This window comes from Cherax quadricarinatus, chromosome 30, assembly GCF_038502225.1.
Source record: "Cherax quadricarinatus isolate ZL_2023a chromosome 30, ASM3850222v1, whole genome shotgun sequence".
In the NCBI taxonomy this organism is placed as follows: domain Eukaryota; kingdom Metazoa; phylum Arthropoda; class Malacostraca; order Decapoda; family Parastacidae; genus Cherax; species Cherax quadricarinatus.
In genome coordinates this window covers 10,436,768-10,450,842 of record NC_091321.1, presented here as the reverse complement: position 1 = coordinate 10,450,842, position 14,075 = coordinate 10,436,768, and the positions used below count along the sequence as shown (strand labels likewise).

The 14,075-nt window shown below is 41.2% G+C and overlaps 1 long non-coding RNA gene across 1 annotated transcript in view; it reads left to right on the top strand.

Annotated features, from left to right (window-relative positions):
* The window catches only part of LOC138853420 (uncharacterized), a 604,878-nt gene extending 591,518 nt beyond the window's left edge, over positions 1-13,360 (top strand). Inside the window, exon 3 of the long non-coding RNA XR_011392607.1 lies at positions 12,876-13,360. This is a non-coding gene — a long non-coding RNA (uncharacterized lncRNA). The remainder of the gene's footprint in view (positions 1-12,875) is intronic.
* The last annotated feature ends 715 nt before the right edge of the window (positions 13,361-14,075 follow it).

Sequence of the window (14,075 nt, the reverse complement as noted above, 5' to 3'; positions counted from 1 at the left end):
ATACATGGTGTGGCACAGTTCATGTTGACTACCATAATACATGGTGTGGCACAGTTCATGTTGACTACCATAATACATGGTGTGGCACAGTTCATGTTGACTACCATAATACATGGTGTGGCACTGTTCATGTTGACTACCATAATACATGGTGTGGCACAGTTCATGTTGACTACCATAATACATGGTGTGGCACAGTTCATGTTGACTACCATAATACATGGTGTGGCACAGTTCATGTTGACTACCATGATACATGGTGTGGCACAGTTCATGTTGACTACCATGATACATGGTGTGGCACAGTTCATGTTGACTACCATAATACATGGTGTGGCACAGTTCATGTTGACTACCATAATACATGGTGTGGCACAGTTCATGTTGACTACCATAATACATGGTGTGGCACAGTTCATGTTCACTACAATAATACATGGTGTGGCACAGTTCATGTTCACTACCATAATACATGGTGTGGCACAGTTCATGTTCACTACCATAATACATGGTGTGACACAGTTCATGTTCACTACCATAATACATGGTGTGGCACAGTTCATGTTCATTACCATAATACATGGTGTGGCACAGTTCATGTTGACTACCATAATACATGGTGTGGCACAGTTCATGTTGACTACCATAATACATGGTGTGGCACAGTTCATGTTGACTACCATTATACATGGTGTGGCACAGTTCATGTTGACTACCATAATACATGGTGTGGCACAGTTCATGTTGACTACCATAATACATGGTGTGGCACAGTTCATGTTGACTACCATAATACATGGTGTGGCACAGTTCATGTTCACTACCATAATACATGGTGTGGCACAGTTCATGTTAACTACCATAATACATGGTGTGGCAGAGTTCATGTTGACTACCATAATACATGGTGTGGCACAGTTCATGTTGACTACCATAATACATGGTGTGGCACAGTTCATGTTCATTACCATAATACATGGTGTGGCACAGTTCATGTTGACTACCATAATACATGGTGTGGCACAGTTCATGTTGACTACCATAATACATGGTGTGGCACAGTTCATGTTCATTACCATAATACATGGTGTGGCACAGTTCATGTTCATTACCATAATACATGGTGTGGCACAGTTCATGTTCACTACCATAATACATGGTGTGGCACAGTTCATGTTCACTACCATAATACATGGTGTGGCACAGTTCATGTTCACTACCATAATACATGGTGTGGCACAGTTCATGTTGACTACCATAATACATGGTGTGGCACAGTTCATGTTCACTACCATAATACATGGTGTGACACAGTTCATGTTCACTACCATAATACATGGTGTGGCACAGTTCATGTTCACTACCATAATACATGGTGTGGCACAGTTCATGTTCACTACCATAATACATGGTGTGGCACAGTTCATGTTCACTACCATAATACATGGTGTGGCACAGTTCATGTTCACTACCATAATACATGGTGTGGCACAGTTCATGTTCACTACCATAATACATGGTGTGGCACAGTTCATGTTCACTACCATAATACATGGTGTGGCACAGTTCATGTTCACTACCATAATACATGGTGTGGCACAGTTCATGTTCACTCTGTGATTCTCTATTTTCCACCCTTCCCAAAGTGGCGCCTCACTGCTTCCTCGTGTCCTCTCGCGTGTCTTGCCGTGTGTGCGTGTCTTGCCGTGTGTGCGTGTCTTGCCGTGTTTGTGTGTCTTGCCGTGTGTGTGTGTGTGTCTTGCCGTGTGTGTGTGTGTGTCTTGCCGTGTGTGTGTGTGTCTTGCCGTGTGTGTGTGTGTGTGTGTGTGTGTCTTGCCGTGTGTGTGTGTGTCTTGCCGTGTGCGTGTCTTGCCGTCTGTGCGTGTCTTGCCGTGTGTGTGTATTTTGCCGTGTGTGTGTATCTTGCCGTGTGTGTATGTCTTGCCGTGTGTGTGTGTGTGTGTCTTTCCGTGTGTGTGTCTTGCCGTGTGTGCGTGTCTTGCCGTGTGCGCGTGTCTTGCCGTGTCTTGCCGTGTGTGTGTGTCTTGCCGTGTGCGTGTCTTGCCGTGTGTGTGTGTGTGTATCTTGCCGTGTGTGTGTATCTTGCCGTGTGTGTGTGTATTGCCGTGTCTGTGTTTTACATGCTGGTTTCTCTACTGTGGTCATTATCCTCTTGCTTGCTCTTGCATCACTTTAAATAAAGGTGTTTGGTACCGGTGGAAAGCTTTTGATTCAGTGAAGTAGGTCTACCCTCTTGGATCGAATCTTAATGCCTCATATTCTGCATTCATTCATTAGGGATTTGCCGGTACTTCGTGCCCGGGTCTTCTGCAGATGGTGACCCGGCGCATATTCTGCAGACGCTGTATGACCCCTACGCGTTAAGTGTTCTCCCATGAGTGTGATAATTACCATTATTATTATTAAAGGGAAGCGTTTGAACCTGTTTGTGTCATACAACACTTGGGGTAATTGAAGGTTCTTATATTCGATCTAAGGAAGGGGAAGATGGGTCTAGTTCCTTGGATCAAGAACACCCTTTCCCGTCCTCGTGGGTTATGTCAGTCATCTTGATTCCTCTTTGTATCCATCTCTCCATTTGTTATGGTCTCTCTTCGCATTACCTTTTCTCTCTCATTACTCATGGCTTCGTCCTGTCATTTCTCCCTCATGTCCTTAAATGTCCTATCCCCCCCGCATGGCCTTTCATATCTTGTCCCTCATAACCCTTCATGTCTAGTGTGACATGTCATCTTCCTCCCGTGTCTTATCATTCCTTCTTCTCTTTGAGGAGGAAATGGGAGTGTGTCTGGTGATTGTTCTTGGTACTTCGTCCTGTCTACCCCAGTTTCCATCCTTCCTACCCTTCTTCCATCCTTCCTACCCTTCTTCCATCCTTCCTACCCTTCTTCCATCCTTCCTACCCTTCTTCCATATTTCCTACCCTTCTTCCATATTTCCTACCCTTCTTCCATATTTCCTACCCTTCTTCCATCCTTCCTACCCTTCTTCCATGTTCCCCTACTTCCCTTCCATCCTACTTTTTTTTATATCCTCCCTATCACCTCTTCCATCTTGCCCACATCCTTTCCATCTTATCTACCTTGAGCACATACCTCTCTTCCGGTATGTGCTCAAATGCTCAGTACCCAGTAAGTGTTCCTGTGCTCAGTACCCAGTAGGTGCTCCTGTACTCAGGTGCTCAGTACCCAGTAGGTGCTCCTGTACTCAGGCGCTCAGTACCCAGTAGGTGCTCCTGTACGCAGGTATTCGTTAAAAGGTCATGTGTGTCTTTTTTTGCACTGAGAATGTTGTCTCGTTTTAGTGAATCTTTGTCTCGAAAAAATCATCTTTTGACCTCAAGAAGGACTTCTCTATGAATCCTTTCTTAATAAACAATCCTAATATTTGTGTGAGATGACTCGTCCGTGGGAATCTTCTCTCAAGAAGAGCTTCATGACCTCGAGGGATGATTCGTCCATGTGTATCTTCTCTCACGAAGAGTTTCATGACCTCGAGGGATGATTCGTCCATGTGTATCTTCTCTCACGAAGAGTTTCATGGCCTCGAGGGATGATTCGTCCATGTGAATCTTCTCTCAAAAAGAGTTTCATGGCCTCGAGGGATGACTCGTCCATATGAATCTTCCCTCAAGAAGAGCTTCATGGCCTCGAGGGATGACTCGTCCGTGTGAATCTCGTTTCAAAACATCATCTTAGGGATCCATGAAACGAATCATGTATTGTCAGTTTTGTTTTGACAATGGACTCGAGAGTCGTTCGTGTGTCTCTTAAAGGTAGCTGCGCGTGCGTGTTTTTCCTCCTCTTCCCTACGCTGGTAAACATCTACTTGTTTTTCGTTTAATGAGAAACGAAAAATAAGATAAGCTTTTTATTGTAGGCTTGGAACAAGCTTTATCAAGGCTTTTGACTTGAAGCTCTTAGTAGCGTGTTAGTATTTGTAGAGTCGTGCGTTGCGTCTTGTTCGTGTTGCTAGTTGTGCGTTTTAATTAATTTATGCTTGTAGCTCCGTGCGTTTGATCTCATTCGTACTCGTAGTAATGTGCGTTGTAACTCGTTCATGCATGTAGCACTGTTACAACTCGTCCGTGGTTGTAGTGTTGCGAGTTGTAGCTCATTCGTTCTTATACAGTCTTGAGCTGAGTGATGGGTGGAGTGTGTTAGTTACGAGTTGTCAAAGGCACATGTTGATATCAGTAGTCAAATTCTCATGTCGATAGAAGTGTGTGTGTGTGTGTGTGTGTGTGTGTGTGTGTGTGTGTGTGTGAGAGAGAGAGAGTGTGAGAGTGCGTGCCTGCATCTGCATGTGCGCATGTGGAGGAGCGCAGTGGGGCAGGACAAGAGTAGTTAGTGATGATTTAGTAAATAATAATAATAAAGATTGGAACTAGGGTAAGAGGTAATCAGTGATGAAGGGAGGGCAGAAAGGAGGGAGGGCAGGAGACGAGTCAATCCTGTGTCTTATGTGCTCAGCGTTGGTCATTGTGTGACGCTAATGCTACCTTCTACTAATTGCTTCCAGCTCTGATGGGGAGCTGCTGCATGAGATCTGATCTCCTGCACTTGTATTTACTCAAGACACTTCCTGATTGTTTTTGTTGTTGCTGTTGATGTTTTGTTTCCTCTAACAAAAAGAAAATGTGATGAGACTATTGTTTGGGAATGTGATTTTTTTTCCATAGCTGCGTGTGTCTTGAGAGTTTCTTTCAGTAATAATGGTAGCATCACAGACAAAATGTTAGGTAAATGAACACAGATGCAACTAATGTGACATTGACAACGTTTCGCCACAATAACATTGTCACATTTGTTGCATCTGTGTCCATTTACCAAAGTTTCTTTTAGGTTTAAAGATTATTTCAGGATATTTAAAAAAAAAATTGCAGATGCGAAATTAGCCAGTTTTAATTTTTATATTATGGTGGATACCGTGGAAGCTTTCATATTTCTTATATGGTTATATTTTCTATAAATCTTCAAAGTGACACTTTAAGCACATTGTGTGAATTCTGAGGAGTGTATTTACATTGATAAATGATTCACTGCTGTTGATAGCTGCAGTATGTGTACACAGAGGAGTGTATTACACACACACACACACACACACACACACACACACACACACACACACACACACACACACACACACACACACACACACACACACACACACATACACACACTATATATATATGCATGTGTGCGTGTGTGTAGTAAGTTCAAAGTAAACAGGTGATATCACAACATGCAAAATAACCACAGTGAAAAAAAAAGTGAAATTCTAAGCGTTTTCGTGATTTCTCCCTTGAAAAATCACTAAAATGCTTGGAATTTCACTATTTCTTTGCTGTGGTTATTTTGTATGCATATATATATATATATATATATATATATATATATATATATATATATATATATATATATATATATATATATATATATACGCGTAGATGAAGGGTTGGCAGTATGAAGCTGAGGCGCTAGTAAGTGCTTGCTGTAACACGTACAAGATTGCAGCAGAGATAAAATGACTTCTTAATGGTATAATAACGCGGCACTGTTTTCACTCTTTAATGTTCCTTATGGAGACATAACTTGGTCTTGTCAAGAGACCTGTTATGATCTTTTTTATATTATTATTATTTAAAGAAACTAGAACCAAGAGGAGTAGGAGTGTGGAGCTAAGAGGAAAGAAGGGAAGGTTGGTAATTAAAAGCGATGGACAAAATAGTCTTGGCAGGAGAAATGCTAGGAAGTGAGACAGGGTAAAATGAAGAAATTGCTGTAGAGGCGGGGGTAAGTGAAGGAAGAGATGTAGGATTGAACAGAAGGGAGTGAACACGCAGGGTGATTGAGTAGGAAGCAGTAAGGTGGTGTGTGTATTAGGGACAAGCAGTGTGAGAGTATGCGGTAGAGATAGGTGGAGGAGGAGGAGGGGGCAGGAAGAGAGTTGAGTGTTTGATCGCTACAGCTGTCACTCTCAACAACAGTGTTTGATCGCTACAGCTGTCACTCTCAACAACAGTGTTTGATCACTATAACTGTCACTATCAGCAATAACATACAAGTATCTTCACTCACACTTATCCTACCGTTCTCTCAAGGAAGGTTCCTTGAAACTTGAGACACTTTTGATCCAAGGAATAGAACCTGCTAGTCTCTTCCTTGGATCGAACCTGAATGCCTCCCATTTCCCTGGCACTGTATAACCTTTTCGGTTTAGCGCTCCCCTCCTAAATATAATAATTATTCAACTTTTTGTCTTTACGTTAATAGAGGATTCGCGTATAATAATAATTAATAATAATCATATATTTGAAGGGTTGACATTTTTATACGGTTTTCTTACACTTGTCTTGACGCTGTTTATCTTTGTTTTGGGACGTGTATTTGATGAAGCGATCAACCCGTGTGAGTTGGCGCAGATAGACTGGGGGCTCGATTCTTCGTCCGTTGGAAGAGTGTTTTCCTTCAAGATTTCATTCCCTACCTTTCCACTAAAAACAAAAAGAAGAGTGATACTTTTACGACTACTTAATACGTGAATGTTTTAACTTGGTAGTTGAGCTGACACAGCGGCAACCTTGCTTAAATTGACCTAAAAGGAAATACTTTTTGTAATTTATTCTGAATGTCATTGTTTCCTTGGGTTTACAGAGGTTCGAGTCTTCGGGTGATCCACATATTCTGTGGTTACCCACTGTTCTTTTTGATTGTCGTTCCCTTACTTGTTCGGATCTCCTCCTTTTCCTCCTATCCCTCCTCCTCCCCCTGCTCCTTCTCCCTTTTCTCCCTCTTTCACTCCCTCTAATATTTATCTCATTGATTAACCGTACGTGTTACTAATCTCCAGTGTTTATTGCATCTTTTCTCTTCCACCTAATTAGAAGTTTCTGTCTCTGCTAAGACCTTTGAGTGGTCGATCTTGAAGACAGCCGTTATAACACACAAGATTACAATGTAAACAAAGGCGAGAGACAACAAGAGGGCCTCAGTGTACACTCGGTTATTCTTACACTTCCACTCCAATTCTCTTTCATAATAATAGCAATAATAATAATAGCAAGTCTGTTGTAGAATAACTTGAATGTTTTAGAGTATATTAACAAGAACTTCAATACAGTTCTTGTTCTTGTGCTAGCCTATGTATTTTCTGGAGTCAGTTCTAGGTGTAATAGTTCATGGTGATAATGGAGTACTCTGTCAGGGTGCAGATAGGTGCCAAAGTTCTACATGTTATTGCTTTGTCATAATGCACTTAAATGCTTTAAGTATCACTAGGTGTGCGAGAGAACGCTTAGGTGTGAGAGAGAGCGCCTAGGTGTGCAAGAGAACGCCTGGGTGTAAGAGAGAGAACGCCTAGGTGTGCAAGAGAACAGTAGGTGTGAGAGAGATGTGAGAAAGCTCTCTAGGTGTTTCTAGTAACACCAGACAACTAAGTTAAGCCTCCACCTAGCCTGGCCAACATCTAAATAATTCAACAAAGACATTTCCAATTTCCAACTTCTATGAATATTAATTAATTAAGAAGAGCTTTATGTGGCGGTGGGCGAAATTAAGTCCGCCCACTCACTGGTGGCACCTACTGTGTGTCTCCAGGTGCCAGGCACTCACTGGTGGCACCTACTGTGTGTCTCCAGGTGCCAGGCACTCACTGGTGGCACCCACTGTGTGTCTCCAGGTGCCAGGCACTCACTGGTGGCACCCACTGTGTGTCTCCAGGTGCCAGGTACTCACTGGTGTCATCCATTGTGTCTGCAGGTGCCAGGCATTAATGGCACCCTCAGTGTCTTGGGACATCATGCACTTAGTGGGTTTGTGTTATTCTGTCTTCAGGTGACGGGCACAAAGGGTATCTAACACAGCTGTTAGGACAGTATAGACGGCTCTCCATGGCTCCTCACTTCTGGCACTCTGCCTCTCCAGGGTCAGGCGGAGTACAAAATACACTCAAACCACTCTAGAGAGTCGAAGGGAAATGCGAGGGACCTGGGGGTAGTAATTTCGGTGATCTAACGCTAAATAAACACAAAAGTACAACTAGCAAAACAACAAGAAACATTCGCTAATGGTTGTGAGATTGAGGAAGATATCCACCTCTGGTAAACCTGTCTCTGTCGTGGTTTATCTTAAGAAAGAAATAGTTATATATATTAGTTTTATCTAAAACTCTTCCTTATTCGCCTTCTCTGTTTCAAGAAATATTAAACAATAATAAAGGTGATGTACTTGTGAGAAATATTACTGGAAAATAAAGTAACACCGCCGTAAACCTTAACATCAACATCAGCTCTATGGAAACATCCACCCAAGTTTCGAAGGTTGATTTATCATGTTACCGGTGCAACACTTGCAAACACTTTCCAGGAATGGTGCTTTAAAGCACCGGCGATTTTTATATTTTCGGAGAGCTGAGTCTCTCACCGTATTTTTTGCTCTTGCTTCTTAATGCCAGAGAATATGAAGGATGGTTAGTGGACTGTTTTATTGTGATACCTGTGGCTGATTTCGAGGGCACCTTTTCTATTTTGGCAATGAGTTCTTTGTAATTTTGTGATCAGTTGTAGTGGTTTTTATCTTTGTATTTGGAACATGTTCATGATACACAATACTTTTTTTTTTTTGTAACAGTACGAATATCTACAGTTTAAAGTGTTTTTAACGGAGACAGGCACCTCTTGGATCAATGGAATAAAACCAGAAATGTAAAACTGAGGTGTGTACACTGTAGTCACCTAGTTGTACTCGCTTAGTTGTGCTGGTTGAATCGTTTCATAGCTCCTGACCCCGCCTCTCAACTTGCTTGTTTCACTTATTTCTTCCCTCAGGGAATCATTCATACCTACCCTTGAAACTATGTATAGCGTTTGTCCTAAGGTTCCTGTGGCTCAACTATATTTACAGATTAATAAGCAGTCCTGCTGATCAGTACCACTACTGCATCTCTGCATCTAATTCCATGTTTTTAGACTCGAGACTCTTATAATGTACCTGAATTGTGTTGCACTACGGCAGAAGGTGAAGACTCGGTCCTGATATGTAGTGACGGCCCAGGGAAGGGAGAATATGCATTAATAACCCACAGGGAAGACGCTTTGAGAACCCACAGGAAAGGAATACGTTTAGGGACACAGAGGAAGAGAAGCAATTAGTAACCTACATTGGAACATGGATCGGAAAGCCACAGGGAAAGATGCATTAAGACCCACAGGGGAACATAGGTAACCATAGGGAAGCATGCATTAAGAGCCACAGAGGACTATGCATAATGAACCCACAGGGAACATGCAAAAAAAAACGGGGGAGTATACATTAGGAACCCACAGGGGTTCCTAATGTAGATATAGGGAAATGGTAAAGGGAAGTGTGTTAAGGGTGGGCGATAGAGGTAATGCGGGGAAGGAGGGAGAAGGGAGGTGTAGTAAGAGGGGAGAGACAGTGAGATAAAATAAAGGAATATAGGAGGGGGAGAGAGGCGGGGGAAGAGACGGCAGCACTGATGTAAGAAACTTGATGAGGAGAGGCGAAATAGTAAGAGAAACAAGGAAATGGGTAACATGGGAAGGAAGGCAGTGGGAACTAGGGGGAAGGATAATGGAAAAGCAAGAGAGAGAGAGAGAGTGAATGAGAGGCAGCCGGTTCAACTGGACAATTAGCAACAGTCATAACAAACAAGGAGAGAGGCAGTTATGTGACAAGAAAGCCCTTCACCCCCACCCCTACACAATCTCTCCCCACCAACCTTTCCCCTCCCCCCCCTGCCTTCTCTTCTCCAATTCCTCCCACACACCTTTCCAGTAATGCCGAGCAGCGAGACACATTAGTTAAAGGCTGCTCCTCTCCTGTTTACTCAACGCTCCTTCCCCCTTCCTACACCCACTCAAAGCTCCAGGCACTTTTATAAGCTAAAACAAAGATTGAGAATAATGAGAGAGAGAGAGAGAGAGAGAGAGAGAGAGAGAGAGAGAGAGAGAGAGAGAGAGAGAGAGAGGGGAGGGAGGGAGGGGGAGAGAGCGAAAGAGAGGATGGAGCTTCTCACACACATGTCCTTGCATCGTCTTTCTGAATAATGTCTGGCTGGAAACTGTTGTTTGTCAGTGTGAGGTTCGACCTCCAGATTGTATTTACCTGTGTAAATTATATGTTTACATTCCGTCCCCCACAACTATATAGTTACACTCGTGTATTGAGTACGTCTTGCTATGTCTGTGCTTCATTCTCTGCTCATGCGTCATACTATACATGTCTGTTCATTATACTCTGCATGTATATACTATACATGTGCACACTTTATAGGCATGTGTCCGTCATACTATGTATATATTAAAAGTCACAAAAATCTAGTAAGGTATCTATTCAGTATAACTTTATTTCATATATTATCTGATATATATATATATATATATATATATATATATATATATATATATTGTGTGTGTGTGTGTGTGTGTGTTTTATTCCTCCACGTTGTGTATATAGTGTCATGCCAGGATATATATAATTCTACGGGCATTGCCATTCATCATTATATATAGTAATTGTGTTACTAGCTATAATCTAGATTACAATTATTTCGTGTCTGTGTTGTCGGTGTTTCAAACGCCATCTAGAAAATGTGTGTGACTATTCCTTCTTCTATAAATAACAGTTATTAAAGTTTGTGTTTGTTATTGTCTGAAATATGACCTAGGAAATATATGTAAATTATGCACCATATGTGTAAATCTGCTGACCCTAATCCTAATGTTTACACCTGCCTCTTCCCCCCCTTTTCCCCCTCCCCCACGAAAATATAAATTGTACTGCATGCATATATATAAGCTTGGTTGAGCAGGCAAGCACCAGACGTAAAGGTTGGTTTTGTGTGTGTGTACTCGTCTAATTTTGGTTGCAAGGGTCGATTCATAGCTCATGTCCCTGCCTCTTCACTGGTCGCTACTAGGTACACTCCCTGCTCCATGAGCTTTATCATACCTTTGTGTGTGTGTGTGTGTGTGTGTGTGTGTGTGTGTGTGTGTGTGTGTGTTAACCACTGTGAAAAGATAGTAGAATTCCAATTGCTCTCGTGACTTCTCACATTATCAAGGAACTGATAATGATAATGACGAAAGCGCCTGGAATTCTGCTGTTTTTCACAGTGGTTGTTCTGCATATTGTGATAATACGTTTTTACTGTGATCTTATTGCACGCGCGCGCGCGTGCACACTATATGTATGTATATATATAATATATAATTATATATATATATATATATATATATATATATATATATATATATATATATATATATATATATATATATATCAGGGAGGTACCACGTCTAGAACTGTTCTGGGGACCCTCATCCTCAGAGAAAAGAATAAACTTGCTTCAGGGAAAACTCAAGGTTCTCCCTGAAGCTGTTTGAGAATTTTCTCCTACCACCCCCTATATTTCAAGTATGTTTTATTTAAAGACAAAATACGTTGGCCAAACATTCACACACACACACACACACACACACACACACACACACACACATATATATATATATATATATATATATATATATATATATATATATATATATATATGGTTTCTTATTCATATAATATTTTTGTATCCTCATAAATTCGACTTTGTGTGTGTGATCGATAAATGTGAGGATGGTACTGTCCATGTACTACATAGTAACTTTAGTTGTGCTGGATATGTTGGACTCTCTCAGCTCCTGAACACAGTGAAACGCTTAATATCCTCCCCTTGATGTACCGGTAAGGGGCTCTTTGATGCAAGGAATTAGAGCTATCGTCCCTCCCCTTGGCTTGAAGCTGGTAGTATCTCATTCATCCCACGGGTTTAGCTCTTTCCTATAAATTTAATGCTTGACGATATATCCTCACGACTCTGCCGAAGTCTCCCAGCTCAGAGCTGTAGATTTCATTATTTCTGTGAAAGCCTTCGTGTATGAAGGAGTATAATGGGGAAATGCAGCTCTTGTCCCCGCACACTGCTGATGTAGCAAATTTTGTTTTTCACAATGCTTATTGGGAGTGGAATGGCACTCTCAAAGCTTGGAGGAAGATGGAAGATGAGGCAGGACAGGCAGCGAGGGAGGGAGGAAAAGGTGAAAAATAGCTCCTTAGGTAGGGAGAGAGGGGTAGTGAGCAGGCCAGAGAGGGAGGATGGATATGATAGGATTTAGGGAGTCATCCTATTCTGCTGCCATTGTCTCCTTCCCTGCATCCTGCTGTTCGTCTTCAACTCCCATCCCTCAACTCTTGTCTAAACTCATTCTCTAACTTAGTGGGAACAGTAGTTAGTTACGTTCTCCTAGCATATTCTGTCACAAAAGATGTTTTTTTTCACATAGGGCAGTGAAGTCCGCCACTCTAAGCTGAGATACTTCAACAGCTGTGACATCTTCAAAAAGCTTCATTGCAGAAGAGCTCTACTTTCATCAATGATATTACCAGACTGAAACTTCTTCAATATAACACAGTTTCTGCAGGGCTCTACACTATCCTGTGTAGTACCTGCGGTCTGTTGCAAAGCTCGCTTAATATTTATTGTACATTTTAAGATACAAGTTATCACCAAACTTTGGCGAGTAGCTAAACTCAATACTGACTGTGACCAAACATCCAGAGACCTCCAGAAGCATATTTCGCAATGGTATACCAGTAGGGTGAATAACATTGGTGGCCCATAGTAATTCACAATGTCATCTGATGGATTGAACGTTTTATCAGTGGTTTGATACAGCACCTGCGTGGGCAAAACGTTGTCAGTAAAATTTCCTTGTAACTGCACTTATGTAAATGTCTTATAATTGTAGTTTTATTATAATTAATTCTTTCTGTATTTATTTTCAGTATTGCTGAGTTGCAGACGCTGTCAGGATATTATACGTGAGTTAATATTACGTATGTTCTAATACTTGTGTTATTGATACTACCATAAGTATTACTGCTCCTACTAGTGACTTCCATTATTGCTAGTACTGCTGTTAGTACTGCTACTTCTTGTTACTTCTGTTTTTACCATTATTGATACTGTTATGACTATTACTACTCTTTATATTTCTAGTTACTTATTACTATTGTTACTATTATGACTACTACTAGTACTACTGTTGCTACTTTTGATTACGACTGTTACTGTTACCTGGAGTGTACCTAGAGAGGGTTTCGGGGGTCAACGCCCCCGCGGCTCGGTGTTTGACCAGGCCTCCCGGTGGATCAGGGCCTGATCAACCAGTCTCTTACTGTTGGCTGCACATAAACCAATGTACGAGCCACAGCCCGGATGATCAGGTACAGACTTTAGGTGCCTGTCCAGCACCGTCTTAGAGACAGCCAGGGGTCTGTTACTACTACTACTACTACTACTACTACTAATAATAATAATAATAATAATAATAATAGAAGTTACACTAGATGTGTCCCTCATGTAAGAATATAAGAAGGAACACTGCATAAGGCCTACTGGCCCATGCGAGGCAAATCCAAGTTATGATGGATGACAGTTATCTACGACGAGAGGATATTTGTCAGGGGAGAGAATTAACTATGTCAGGTAGAGGATAATTAACCATGTCAAGTAGACAATAATTAACCATGTCAGGTAGAGGATAACCATGCCAGGTAGAGGATGATTAACCATGTCAAGCAGAGGATAATTAGCCATGTCAGGTAGAGGATAATTAACTGTTAGGTGTAGGATATTTAACTAATTAGTCTTTTATTCCTGTTATTGTGTTATAACGCAGGTATCACTGTTATTTATTTTTGTCTCTGATTTGTAGTATTTTCCCTGCCTATTTTTTAATAGTTTTATTCCTGTTATTTTGTGCTGTGGCGGTAGTTTTGTGTTTAGATTTGTTGAATTGTTTCTCTGATATTTAATTGAGAATATATTTTCACTTTTTTTTTTACTAATTAATTCCTGTTTCAAAGCGGATTTTTTTATTACTAATGAGGATGAGTGTTTATGTATATTATAATTAGGAGATTTGTATTGAAATGAGTTAATTATTTTTTTATATTTTAAATGTTTTTAATATGAATAATGCA